Source organism: Nilaparvata lugens, chromosome 5 (genome assembly GCF_014356525.2).
Source record: "Nilaparvata lugens isolate BPH chromosome 5, ASM1435652v1, whole genome shotgun sequence".
Lineage (NCBI taxonomy): Eukaryota > Metazoa > Arthropoda > Insecta > Hemiptera > Delphacidae > Nilaparvata > Nilaparvata lugens.
This window is the reverse complement of record NC_052508.1, coordinates 16,665,795-16,680,350: the sequence shown is the minus strand read 5'-3', so window position 1 is coordinate 16,680,350 and position 14,556 is coordinate 16,665,795.

Below are 14,556 nucleotides of genomic sequence, written 5' to 3'. Positions count from 1 at the left end.
AATATTGTTGGAATAGGTAAATGTTACCTTCTCATAAGATACTTTCATCAACAAAACGCCTTACGAATTCAACTTCTTCTGCTAGTCTGAGAATAGCAATTCAAGATTCGAGGGCCTATAGTGAGGTCCACGTTATAATGCCTGTGTTTGATTGGCAATGGTATTGCTATCCTTGTCTATCATTCAACAAAGCGGATAGCGCTATCTATTTCTTGCTCTATTTTTCTATCTCTTTCTCGCTTTGCTCTGTTGCCATATCGTCTTTTAACGATGTAGAATTGATAATTAACAACATATTTTTATCTTTATTATGAAAATTCATTATGAGATTATTGAAAAATATAATTTTTTGCTCAATAAAATATAATAGATTATTTTAAACGAGAATGAACAGTTAATTATTACATTAATAAACCTGCATCAGCTACCGTCTATAGAAGACATTGACAAGTCAGATAATCTGCAACGTTTTTCTCCATCTTTCTCCACTGCAATTATAACGTGGATCTCCCTATATCACGGTAAATTCGATCCACTCTTGAAATTTACATTCATTAATTCAATTCATCAATAAGCAAGCACAAAATCTAATCAATTCATGGTATTGAATTGATAATTAACAAAATATTTTTATCTTAATTATGAAAATTCATTACGAAACTATTGAAAAATATAATTTTTTTGCTCGATAAAATATAATTGATTATTTAAAACGAGAATGAACAGTTAATATTATATTGATAAACCTGTATCAACTACCGTTTATAGAAGACTCTTACAAGACAGAGGATCGGCAACGTTTTTCTCCATCTTTCTCCACTGCCATTATAACGTGGACCTCACTACATCACGTCAAATTCGATCCACTCTTGAAATTTACATTCATTTATTCAATCTATCAATAAGCAAAAAATCTAATCAATTCATGGGGAAGTGTGATGAGTATTATGTGTATGACCTCACTCAATATTTTTGGACAATTTATATCTCATCATCATCATCTTCTTACAAGGATTAGGCTCTATTGGCCTGTACCGGCATCCATTTCTTCCTTGGTCTTCCTATACCTCGCTTTCCTTCGGGTTTGTACTCCCATGCTAATATTGGCAGCCTATTGGATGGCATTCTCGATAAATGAGTAGACCAATTTTCCCGATATTTCTTCAGAATATCCAATAGCGGTTCTACATTCAATTCAGCTCTTATGTTGTCATTCCTTTTCTATCTAAAAATTTCATTCAAATTTATATCTAAATTTGGTGAAGGAACAGTTTTGGGCTTTAAGCCTGTTGTTCCTTCCCCAATCATTCATAATTGAGAATGATATTGTATGTATCAATGATAAATAAATAAATATTAAATCGCCTGTTCAATTCATATCAGCAAAGAAGGGTTAAGAGAATAGGCTACATATTATCATAGAGAAAGGATAAGCGTGAGGATAATATTTGTAAAGGATAATATTTGTTTGTCTCTGATACGTACTCACTTGATGCGACCTACTCTTGTCTTCTGATGAGCTTGCTACAGTATTTTATTAGATTCACTTAATAATGTAAGAATTGCCAATTCCCATTATATAGCTCAATGCTTGCCGTCTGAACTAATACCAACAGTTCAAAAAAGTGAATCTCATTATAGTGTTATAGAGTGTTATTGAGAGAATCAATTTGAACTGTCAGAATCCCCTATAGGCAACACGGATGCTTCCCGTTTGAACTGATACGGATAGTTTAAATTGAATAGTTCAACTATGGGTTAGTTTAACTATGGCTTCCTGAGTAAACTCTAAATTAGAGTGTTAGGCTACCTATATAGTGAGATTAACTTTGAACTGTCAGAATTCCTCATGGAGATACATCAATGCTTTCCATTAAACAAATGCTGACAGTTTGAAGTGGATTTCAGTTTAATAAGAAACTAGGTGTTCTAGGTTGTAATGGAGGCTGCTTGGTTACTTACTCACCACAACTTGGGTCATAATATTAGATCACTAAGCTGTTGAGCGCCTGACTCCTCTCAGGAGATGCTGATGCTGCCTTGATTATACTGAGAGTTTGGCTCTATTATCTCAGAGGTCAAACTGAATCGTACACTCATCTCATTAAAATAGAGCTAGTTGTTAATTATTCAGATCCCAATCGGTACGGTATAGTGAAGAAACCATATTGAATTGTCATAGCAAACCTGCTTTGCCTAAATGATAGTTCAAGTTTAGTATCAAATTCAACATGTCTCGTGCTATGGATAAAGGTTGTCCTAACAAGTTCCGTGCTGTAATATGAGACGTTTCGCTACAATACAGGGTAAGTCAACCATTGAAGCATAAAATCTCACCTCCAGTCACAGATCAGAAAAATCAATCTTCTTAAATGCTTATAACTCAAGAATAGAAGTGAATTTTTTCGCCAATGTACTATTATTCCTGAGAGTTCAAGTGATTTTAATCTTTGACCATTGTTGCAGAAATCCATGATGAAATTTTCCATCCAAGAATTCATGGATTTCATGAAAATGCAAATCTGTCAGATTTTGTTGATGATATTCGAGCTATGAATGGAGGTTGACCCAACAAGTGACGTGCTATTATTATAATATGATACGTTTGGCTACAATACAGGGTTAGTAATTCACTGAAACTTGAAAAATCTCACCATCTGTTGCATGTGCATGAATGGATGAGGGGGCGTGGCTAGCATAATAATCGATGGAGTGGGGGAAGCTTCAAATCGGCCACCTGTTGAACGTCTGAGTTTTGCTTGGGTCCAAAGTACAAACAATTGTACAAAATTAAGACATTCACCCTAAAATTCACAAAATCGTGAATTTCAAGGACAAATACTGATTTTCAAGGTTAAAAACTGGAGCAATTCATAGATTAACTGATCGTTGACCCCATGTGGGATCGATCAGGCGGAAAAACACAAAGGGAGTGTTCAAGGACAAAATCAGTATTTTGAAAAAAATTACTGGGATAATTTTGGGGCATAGTTTGCTTCTAAAGGTGTTTCAATTGTCAACCCTCGAAAATCAAAAAACCTCTTGGGAAGCAGAGTCAGAGGAAAAACTGTTAAAAAATAAACCACCTGTTGCATGTGCATGAATGTGTGAGGGGGCGCGGCTAGCATCCAGGCCTCACTTTAGAAATGAGCTGACTGAGCTATAGCCCAGGGCGCAAAATATTTGGGGCGCCAAATATTTAGGGGCGCAAAGCTGTGAGTAGCCCAGGGCGCTTTTCACCCAAAGTCAGGGCATGTGTGCGTCGGGGTTGGTGATGAGGTTCTCATGTGTTATGACGTTATTCTTTATATTTAAATAACGATTAGCCTCCTGCTTGGCATCAGTCGGTAGAGCATGAATATTTGATGTAATTATAAAATTAGGTCGTGGTTTTTTAATAGGATTTAGTCTCATGAAATCTTTATAGGCCCAGGTATGAGCTTCCCCTATAACTCTTGTAATTCATTAAAAAATAAATATATATATATATGATACTTATCCTATAGTGTTGAGGAATTAAAATAAATTGCACACCATAAACAATTTGATACATATATTAACAAATATTGCAAAAGAATAGATCAAGGCAAAAATATAAAGAGCGATAAAAATATATAATATAAAAATAGAACAATAATTGAAATCAGTAAAATATCACAGGCTAAATATTATACTCTAGATTTATAGCACGAAACATTACCATGTGCCTTTATTTTAAATCATATGCATCCTTTTGCATGTAGCTGCGATATAAGCTTGCTAATACTTGTCGACTTGGACAATTCAATTAAAAATAGGTTCCTTAAGATCAGCTTGATAAATTGGCAACTAATAATCCAAATATATATATTAAAATTCTCTAGTATCTAATAGATTTCTTTGTAATGAATATATATTTTATCTCAGGGTGCAAGATTCGGCACCTGATGGAATAAATAGAGCAATTCATCTAGTGAATTAGAGCTACAACAAACTATCGCAAATTATATTGCAAAAATTAAAGATCATATGAATATGTTTTAATAGCCTAGATTCTATACTTCTTTGATTAATTAGAATTTTCTAAATGTACTGATTCATTATTCCTTTAATAAAATACCTTTAATACTATTTTCATTTAATCATTCTTAATTGAGACGCCGAGTAGTAAACATCGTTGTTTAGAGCTGCGGAACATAATAACAATTGTGTTGTGATTATTGCAAAAGTGAGTTATAGCTGATAGACTAGTGAATCCATCCGTTACGTTACGTATGAGATCACCGGTCAGGGCGCCATATGGATTAATTCCGGAATTCGAGGAAGTGGGAGAAGAGCAGGAGCAATCATCATCTTCAGGACAGGTCCAGGAGTCCCCTACAATGGAGAAACCAGCAGAGCAATCTACATCAAAGGTAATCAGCAATGAATTTTCAAAGGATTATGAACTTTTAAAGCAGATAAAGCACGAACTTAATCTATGGGCGGAAGCGGAATATGAAAAAAGAAAAGTTCTGAGGGCTGATTTCGACAGATTTATTTCAATAACTAATGAATTGTCGGAAACAATCGTCAAACTAGAAACAAGGTCAGTGACAATTTCACAGCTAGCGGCAGGGCTCGGAAACACTAATAAGGGTATTCAGGAGTCCCTTAAAAATATAAATAAGGCGGTAGACACTATGAAACAAAGTGAAAGTAGGCCTATGTTAAGCTATGCTGATATGGTGCAGTTGCCAGGAAAATTGAAGGACAATAAAGTTGCAGGGAACAATGTTAGGAAACTACAACCACAGGAGCATATAGTTATGTTGCAGCCAGTCAAATCAGTCCTGAACGAAGTGGAAAACAGTAGAATTATTAAAAATGTATTGCGGGAGAATATCAAAACAAAGACGATATTAGAGTTAAAAAGACCGTGAATGTTAGAGGAGGTGGCCTCATGATTTTTCTGAATTCGGAAGAGGACAAGAAGAAAATCATTGAAAATGAGGCGTTGAAGACTGGAAATATGAAAAATTTGAAAATAGTTGAACCACAGAATAGGAAGCCACGTTTAATAATTTACGATGTCCCTAGTGATTTAAGCAAAGAGGAACTAGCCGAGAGTATTTTCAACAAAAACTTTGCTATCTCTGAACTAGGAAAAGAATCATTTTTAAACGGATGTAAGCCTCTCTACAAGGTTGGACCAAAGAACAAGGAAGTAGTTCATTGGATCATTGAATGTGAGCCCGAGATAAGAAGAATTCTAATAAATAGGAAACGAGTCTTTGTCGACATGACTTCTTGCAGGTTAAATGACTTTATTTCGGTTCAACGGTGCTTCAAGTGCCAGTGCTTTGGTCACGTTTCAAAGTATTGCAAAAAAGAAAGTGAAGTCTGCGGTCACTGTGCTGAAGATCATAGTACTAAAGATTGTCCAAATACCGCCAAGGAAGCAATATGTAGCAATTGTAAAAAGAACAAAAAGCCATCAAATCATAAAGTTCACGATCCACAATGTCCTAGCCACCAGAAATCATTGCAGCAATTGATTGAAAAGACTAATTATGGGATTGTTTAAAAATATATATTGTTCTCAAAAAATAATAAATCAGACTGGAAATATTGTGATGGATATTAATGAATTTTAGGTAATTTGAATTATACATATAGAGTTCAACAAAGATCAAAAAGTAGGACATCACTCGTATTTAATTTTGGAGGTTACACTGACCTGAATATTTCCTTCGCCAGCGTAAAAAACGGAAAAGTAAATATTTCCAAGGGCATTGCTACCGTAGTAAATAGGAAATGTATGAGCATTGATTACTTCAATAGTCTAACTACTATATTTTCACAAACAAAGCAAATTGATGCGTCGGTGAAATTCGACGAGACATTGAAAATACTCAATTTGTTTTTATTGACAGATAATAGTAACTTGCTTTCCAATCTAGAAATATTACTATCTATGATCGATGAATGGGCTTCAGATAAACAAGCTCTGACAGTTGGAATTGATTTTTTTGGAACCATGGCTGATGTATCTTGTATTGATCTCTTAAGTACTGTCTTGGCAACAAACACATTAAATATGTGTTTTACTACAAGGGTATAAATAATCTTACATTTTTAAATATTCCAGAAGAGAAAAACAATGAGAAACCATGTCCAACGGGATACTTACCTGAAAAACCACCCAAACATGAATTTATAAATAGTATGCTGGAGCTCAGAAATCTTCTGAGTCAACATGATCAGATAAATTCTATTATTTACTATGAAATTCTGACTAACATTACAAAAAAAAACTTATTGAGCTCTTATTCGTACCTAATAGAGATAAAGCGTAAAGAGATGAATATTTATGATAATAATCTAAGAACATTTCTATGGCCAACTAGGAAAAGTTATAGAATGGGCTTCTGCTTGGATAACGAAGGAACCTACGTGGAATTCAACGAGAGTAATAAAAGATTCTTAACAAAAGAAAAATACATTCTTGTTAGTAGAGATACACAACTCATGTTAAACGGTGAGCTGTATCAGAAAATATCATCAATTGACATTTCTGCTTCAAGTCTTCCTAATATTACGTGGATAGATGGTGTGCCAGGGTGTGGAAAGACGTTTGAAATACTGAACCAGCATAAACCAGGAATAGATTTAGTTCTCAGTCAAACAAGAGCAGGAATCAAAGACATCAGAGAGGCTGTCATTCATAAGTACGGTAAGGATTACTGTAGAAAGATTACAGAACCGTTTCATCTTTCATTATAAATGGAGTGGGCAAGAAATATCATCGTGTCTTTATAGATGAGGCTGTACTGATGCATGCTGGCTACATTGGTTTCATTGCGAAATTGTCAGGATGCTCCGAAGTTTTCCTACTTGGTGATTCTAAACAGATTCCTTACATCGAAAGGAGTGGACTGAAAGTTAGATGGTCTCATCCTTCAGTTTTTTGTGAGTCCACACGGAAAGTGTCTTTAACTAGAAGATGTCCGATCGATGTATGCTGCGCACTATCCAAATTCTATGGTAAAATTGAAACAACTAGTGGAACTCTTCGCTCAATTAGGAAGACCATCTTTAACGGCGGTCTTCCACAGCTTGATCCAGAAACACTTGTATTAACATACACGCAGAATGAGAAAAAATTATTCAAGAGTTACTAGGTGACAGGATTGATAAAACAATAAAAATTCACACGATACACGAAGCACAAGGTCTTACTTATAGAAATGTTATTCTAGTGAGGACAAATTCAAAGGATCTAGAGATCTATAACAGTGAAAGTCATGTGATTGTAGCACTCAGTAGGCACACTCATAGTTTCAACTATCTAACAACAGCGGAGAATGATCTCATATCATTGCTTATAAAAACACATTAAGCTTTGATGATAAATATATAATGAGATGGCAGAGGAAAATAGAGGAGAACAAGCATGGAGGGGTGCGTATGAATAAGCATGATGATGAGTAATAATAACGTGCTGGATGTGGCAAATGAACTTGATTCCGTGGATGAGATAGAGGACAGTGTGATTGAGGATAAACAACAACTCCACGTTGCTCTTCAACACTCTAATATAACTGTATTTTCTCTCAATATCAGAAGTATTAGGAAGAACTTCGATGACCTGATGATTCAACTACAGGATATGTCCCATGATTTCGATATAATAATACTAACAGAATGCTGGATCAAAAGAGATTATACACAGAAGCAACTGAAGGACTACAATATTTTTCACTCTTTGAATAATCGTACTCAAAATGATGGAGTAATTGTATATGCAAAGGAAAATCTCAATGTACAATCGGTAGAACTAAATATCAGACAGGCCAACGTTCTTCATCTACGACTTCAAACATCAAAGGAGAGATATAATATATTAGCAGTGTACAGATCACCTTCCTACGCCAGCATAACAGAGTTTTTAGAGGACTTTGAAACAGTGCTTGGTAGACTGAGAGGTCAACTTATTATTTGCGCAGGAGACTTCAACATTAATACGCTACAGCCACATCAGCATTATCAACTTGATGATTATTACGACTTATTGAGTGAACACGGTTTGAAGAACTGCATTAAAAAGGCTACCAGAGTAACAGCGGGAACGTCTTCTTGTTTGGATCATATGTTGACCAACTGTAAAAGTAAAATCCATCCAATCGTGTATCACTCGAGTATCACAGACCACTTCATTACAATTCTTGGACTGGAAGAACATCAGTTAGACAGAACAAATGGGGATGAACAGAGCTCAACTAACTGTCAACTCTCAACTAACTGTAAATCTGTCAACTTGAACGGCTTGAGGAGAGGACTGCGAGTGGAACAATGGACGGAGGTTTTTGAGTCAAATAACACAGACTCAGCTTACGAAAAGTTCCTAGAAATTCTACAAAAACATATGGAGAGCAATACACATCATTACAGACAAAAGAAGAGGATCAAGAGCATAAAACCATGGATAACACGAGGACTTATCTCAGCTATAAGAACAAGGGATTCTCTAAATAGAAGAAGGAAGCTGGACCCAGAGAACGGAGAACTCGCTAACTACTACCGAAGATACAGAAATACACTGACGTCACTCATCCAAACTACAAAAGAAAATTATTTCAAGATGCAACTAAATGAAGCAAACAATGATGTAAGGAAGACATGGAAAATAATCAAGGATGCTACAGATTCAGATCAGAAAAAGGATATACAACTGAATGCTTTGAAAATTAATGGTGACATAGTCACACTGAAAGATAATCCTAGAGAACTATTGAGTCATGTAAATAATTTCTTTGTTAATATTGGAGAGAGTATGGCTAACAAAATATCTGAGAGTCTGAATAAAAATATTAACGAAATTATAGCAGATAATGTACCAGAATTGCATGTACAGAGTAATATGTTTCTTTTCCCCATAGATGAAAAGGAAATAATAAACACAATTGATTCTTTACACATCAATAGTGCACCAGGCCTAGATGGATTAGATAACAGGACCTTGAAAGGAATAAAAGATTTAATTTCTAAGCCTTTAACTCATATTTTTAATCTGAGCTTGTTATATGGTACTTTTCCAAGAGCAATGAAGCAAATCTGTGTCAGACCTATACATAAAGCAGGCGATAAACTAATTATTAGTAATTATAGACCTATTTCACTGATTAGCAATGTATCAAAAATTTTAGAAAAACTAGTTAAATCAAGATTAATAAGCTTTTTAGAAATTAATAATATTCTTTCTCCTAACCAATTTGGCTTCCGCAAAGGTATAAGTACAGAATTAGCTGTACTAGAATTATCAAAATTTGTAACTAGCAATTTAGAGGAAAAGAATAAATGTCTAGCAGTATTTTTAGATTTAGCAAAGGCCTTCGACTCTGTTTCCCATGACTTATTAATAAAAAAGCTTGAGGCAATAGGTATAAGAGGAGTGCCACTTGAATGGTTCAGATCCTACCTCAGCAATCGACAGCAAAAAACAAAGGTTGAGAACCATATGAGTGCAGAGGGTTCCATGAAGTTTGGAATACCTCAAGGAACAGTTTTAGGACCAATTTTGTATTCGATCTTTGCAAATGAGTTGTGCTCCATTCAAATTCAAGGTAGAGTTATAGCCTTTGCTGACGATACAGCACTCCTTTTTCAAGGAAAAAACTGGGAAGAAGTGTTCCAAACAGCAGAGATAGAACTCACAAAAATCACTAGTTGGTTAAGAAATAACTTATTGTCATTGAATTCAGAAAAAACAAAATTTTTAGCTTTTTCTTTAACAAATAGCACAAAACCACACATGACAACAATGAAGCTCCATAATTGTGATAGAAATTGTAACAATAATTGTAATTGCCCACTAATAGAACGCTCTGACAATATAAAGTATTTAGGAATAATAGTAGATGATTCATTGAAATGGAACAAACACATAACATATACAACTGCCAAAATAAGGAAGCTTATATACAAATTCTATCAATTAAGGCGTATCATAGACAAAGAAATGTTAAAAACTGTATACTTAACATTAGTTGAATCTCTTTTAAGGTACGGTCTGTTAGTTTGGGGTGCAGCTAACTTCAGTTTTATAGATCCATTATTTAAAACTCAAAAACGCATTTTGAAAATAATGGGAAACAGGGAAATCCAGTTTTCAACTGTAGAATTATTTATAGAAAATAGAGTACTCAGCGTTAGGCAATTGTATATATTGTTGTTATTAGGGTATATGAAAAAACATCAAAATAGGAACCATATCATAAATCATAGCCATAATACTAGAATAAGAGAACGTTACAATCAAGAAGTACCAAGAATGAATACAGCGTTTGGGCAAAGATCACTAGGATATTTAGGGCCTACAATATCTAATAGAATACCATTAGAAATCAAAGGAGAGGAAAATTTCAATAGGTTCAAAAGAAAAATTAGACATTGGTTATTCAGTATTGGGATACAAAGTAGTGAGGAACTAATAGTAAGTAGGATTTAGATTTAAGCAGTATTCTTTTTAAATAAGGTAATTTATATGTAGAAAATAGTACCTCGGTTTAGTATCTTTGTACTAGGTGATGCTTAGGGTAATAGATATAGTTTTAGATTTTTGGAATTTTTGTATTATCTGTTGTAGCATAAATTAGTATTAATTTGATGATAACCTCGACACATATATTATATAGTGAGGTATCATTTTTGTAAACACTGAATATTGTTTTTGTAAACACTATATTTACTTGCACAAGTATTTTTTATTAAATTCTTAATTTATAAGAAAACCCTTTGGACGAGCTAGCTTTGATTATTAGGTAATTCGAAGCACTAAGGGCGGCCCATCACTAATTCAATATTTCTCACTCACGTGTCGAAATCTTCTTATAAGCCGCTGATGTCAATCCAACTCCTGGTGGTCCTGGACTATGGTAGCCGGAATCGTCTCTTCCAAGGGGTTACAAGAATTATTTAGAAATGAAAATGACTTCTGCTTTATAAGAGCATCACAAAGTCTTTTAAGAAATTTAATAATTCAATCTAGCTTTAGCTTTTACAAGTTATAGCAAGGTATTACGCTCTAAAATATTTAGGGACCTCTCATGGTGGCATTTGGCAGGCGAGTGATGGTTCTCCTTTCTCAATTTTACAATTCTTATTTCCGACTTTCAAATTTACATAAAATTTGAATATCCTAGTCCTCCGCCATTTAAGGTTCAAATAGATCATACCAAAAATATTAGATTATTACTTATGTTGTATGTTTAATAATTTCTTTGCCTTCGAGCCATATCCATAACATAGACTATATAACATTTTTACATAGATCCCAATCATTTATAGAAATATATATAAATATTTTTGAATTGGCATACTATTGCCGCCTATCAACTGCCATTATGTGATTGGTGCATGCAAATTGTTTCAGTATTCATGCGCTTGGTAACCTCCTATTTCCTGGATACACTTAATTATTTTTATTAGGTTTTTTAAGTATGCTCTCTACATGCTAGTTAATATTCTATATACTACTATTTATTTCATGCTTCCTAATAGTTAGCCACGTGACCATTTGTTCTTCCAAATTGCATACCGTTTTGCCGCAATAGATCTCTGCCAAGGGGGTTTGGTCAGATTCTACGTTGCATGGCTCGGTCGATCGTTAGGTCGCCGATCACTGAATGTTTATACCTAACCTCAATCTTCAATATTTTATAATATATTATATATTAGCAAAAAATTATTTCAATTCCTTTTTAGGTTATTGTACCGTTTAGCCAGAACAAGCTGATGCTATCTAATCTTTATTGTTATCTCATTGGCGATATTAGCCAGTTACTTTACTCAGACCTATTAGTACTTCAGCTAGGGATTTTTACATCTTCCCAAATTTCAAATACATTACAGTGTTTAATAGTCCTTTTATGTGTGTAATAGTCCAATTTTCATTGTACTATTTCTTATATTCCAATTCCATTTATCATCCAATGTTCCAATTTTCATCGGACAATAATAATTGGAACAAGTTTTTATTATCATTTCCATTGATACATACGTTCTTGTGTCCTTGCGATTCTTTGCTTTGTTTAGGTACTTTCAGAATAATTGACCTATAAACTTTTAAATTAATACCACTACTGTAAATTCCATGATGACAAATTGCTCTTTTGAGATGAAAACTGAGATATTCTCAATATTTTGAAACGCTTTCCAATTAATTTTCATAAATCGTTTAATCTATCTGTATTTGAGGTCTACTCTTGAAATTTCTTGACTTTTTGTAATCCACCGTAACTGTTGGAGACCTTATACCTTAAGAGATGCGCAAAGCTGACTTATTAGCGTAATCTCCCTGGGAAAGTTTTAATAAGGTAACATGGATGAAGCTAGGAGAGAGAAACTTTTATTAGTCGATCCTCAGGCGAGAGGGAGAAGGGTGATTACAAAACTTTGCTGCGTCATGAATAATTGAGAAAAGTGAGGAAATCTTCTGTATACTTTCTAGTTCACTGATCATCCAACTGCGCAGGATAAGAATGTGTTTAGTTTTCAAAGTATGATGAGTCGGCTATAATAGTGAATCAGATATGACTTGCAAAGAATACTTCAAGCTATTAGGTATTCCGTGAGAAAATTATGCAACTTCTTGAAAAATAAACCTGTTTTTGAGATTAAAAATCAGGTTGGATCTCTGAGTAGGGAATTTGAAATTGTGTATTACTATTACTATAGAGTAAAGGTACTGTTTAAGGTAACCTATTTAGGACTGGTGTTACATTCTGATTATGGCAAAATAAGAAGATATCACAAAAATCAATATAACTATTATTTATCTCCAGTAATCCAATATCAATTCCTTTGCCAAGCCTCGAAAGTGGAAACATCTTTCAGTGCCGGTTGCACAAAAGCCGGTTAAATTTTTATCATGATTAATTCCACGAGAACCAATCAGAGAAGCCGTCTTTTCAAGAACGAGAACCATGGATTGAATCAATTTTTAATTAATAGCTATGAGAAGTGAATTTCATTTTAGGATGTACATGTTTTTTATAACAATAATATTGTAAGATATTAGTTCCTATTTTTATTTCAAGTGTCAGTGACTGATAGGTTTGCAAAATAATCATGATATATCTTAAAGACTACCAATTAATCTAACTTTGAGAAATTATTACTATAGATTGTAAAGTATTAAATCTGGGTAGATAAAAAGCCCTAACAGAAACAGTAATAGGTCTGAAAATAAAGTAACTGGCTAATATCGCCAAATAGATAATAACTAAGATCAGATAGCATCAGCTTGTTCTGGCTAAATGGTACAAAAACTGTGAAGTTGTGCTCCTGGGGGGGGGTTATCCCTTATGATAGAGTCCCACGTTATGAAGCTATTGTGAGAAGTTGTGGATTGCAATTCCTTCACAGATAATACGATGTTTCTGGTATTTGTAAGAGCAGTCTCTAAATTCCCTCTTTTGCGAATAAATTCACAAAAAATTAAGGCCTTCCGGCTCGCAAAATTACTGGGTTCAAACCTCAGCTCTAGCTCAGTGGTAGAAACATGAATTTTATAAATACAAATAATCACCATAAGGTTCAGTGACCGGTGATTGGTAATTCTTACCGCTGCTTCTATGAAGTTCTTGAAGAATACCAGTAAGGAAATTAAAAGAATATTTGACGACTGATTATCAGTAACCATGCATCACTAGAGAATAATAAGGACCAACTATAGTTGTTTCTAGTTGATTCTTAAAACGCTCGTCGTGAATACAAGTATTCACCAATATACCCTTCCAAAATTCCTTAGAACTTACAACGCCAGTTCTGGAAGCTCTCTGGATCCTTATATGATATAACTGGAACCTTATTAATAATTTCTTAATATACTTATTCTGGTATATGAGATGAGTATCATCAAAGGATGATAAATATGGAGTGCTCTGAATAAGCTTAATATCACTTGATTCAATAATTTTAAGTGCTGCTAATATTTGTTGGTACCAAAACAGCTCAAACTATATAACACAAGATGAGTTAGGATATAATAAAAAATTCTATAAGTTTGTATGCTGACATAAAACACAAAATATATTCCCATAAAACAGATATGCATAAAATATTCGATATAACTATAATTTACTTAAATAAATGTTTTCTAGAATCTGAGTAATTATCACAGGTTTCGCTAATATTCACAATAGTATGTTTCAATTTATAAATATATTATATTTAATGCTGATATTTAGACTTCCAATCAATACGAAATTCTGCAATAAAAACCTGTTCGGTCTATAGGTTTGATATCCTATACTTGGTTCAACAAACAAATTTATAATTAATAAATTAATATTCAAACATGAGATCTCAGGGATTTAATGAATTCGGGCTGTGCATGGAAGTAAGCTTCCTACATATATTAAATAAATTTATAAAATGTTCTTATGAACTATGTGATATTGTTCAACACGTGGTGACTCTTAATTTTAATTCAAATTAATAGGAATAGCGCTTTTTTATTAATTATTACCCCACTGAACGTAGAAAAAATGAGCTCATTTGGTTTGACTTATCACTCACTGACTGAAGTTCTAG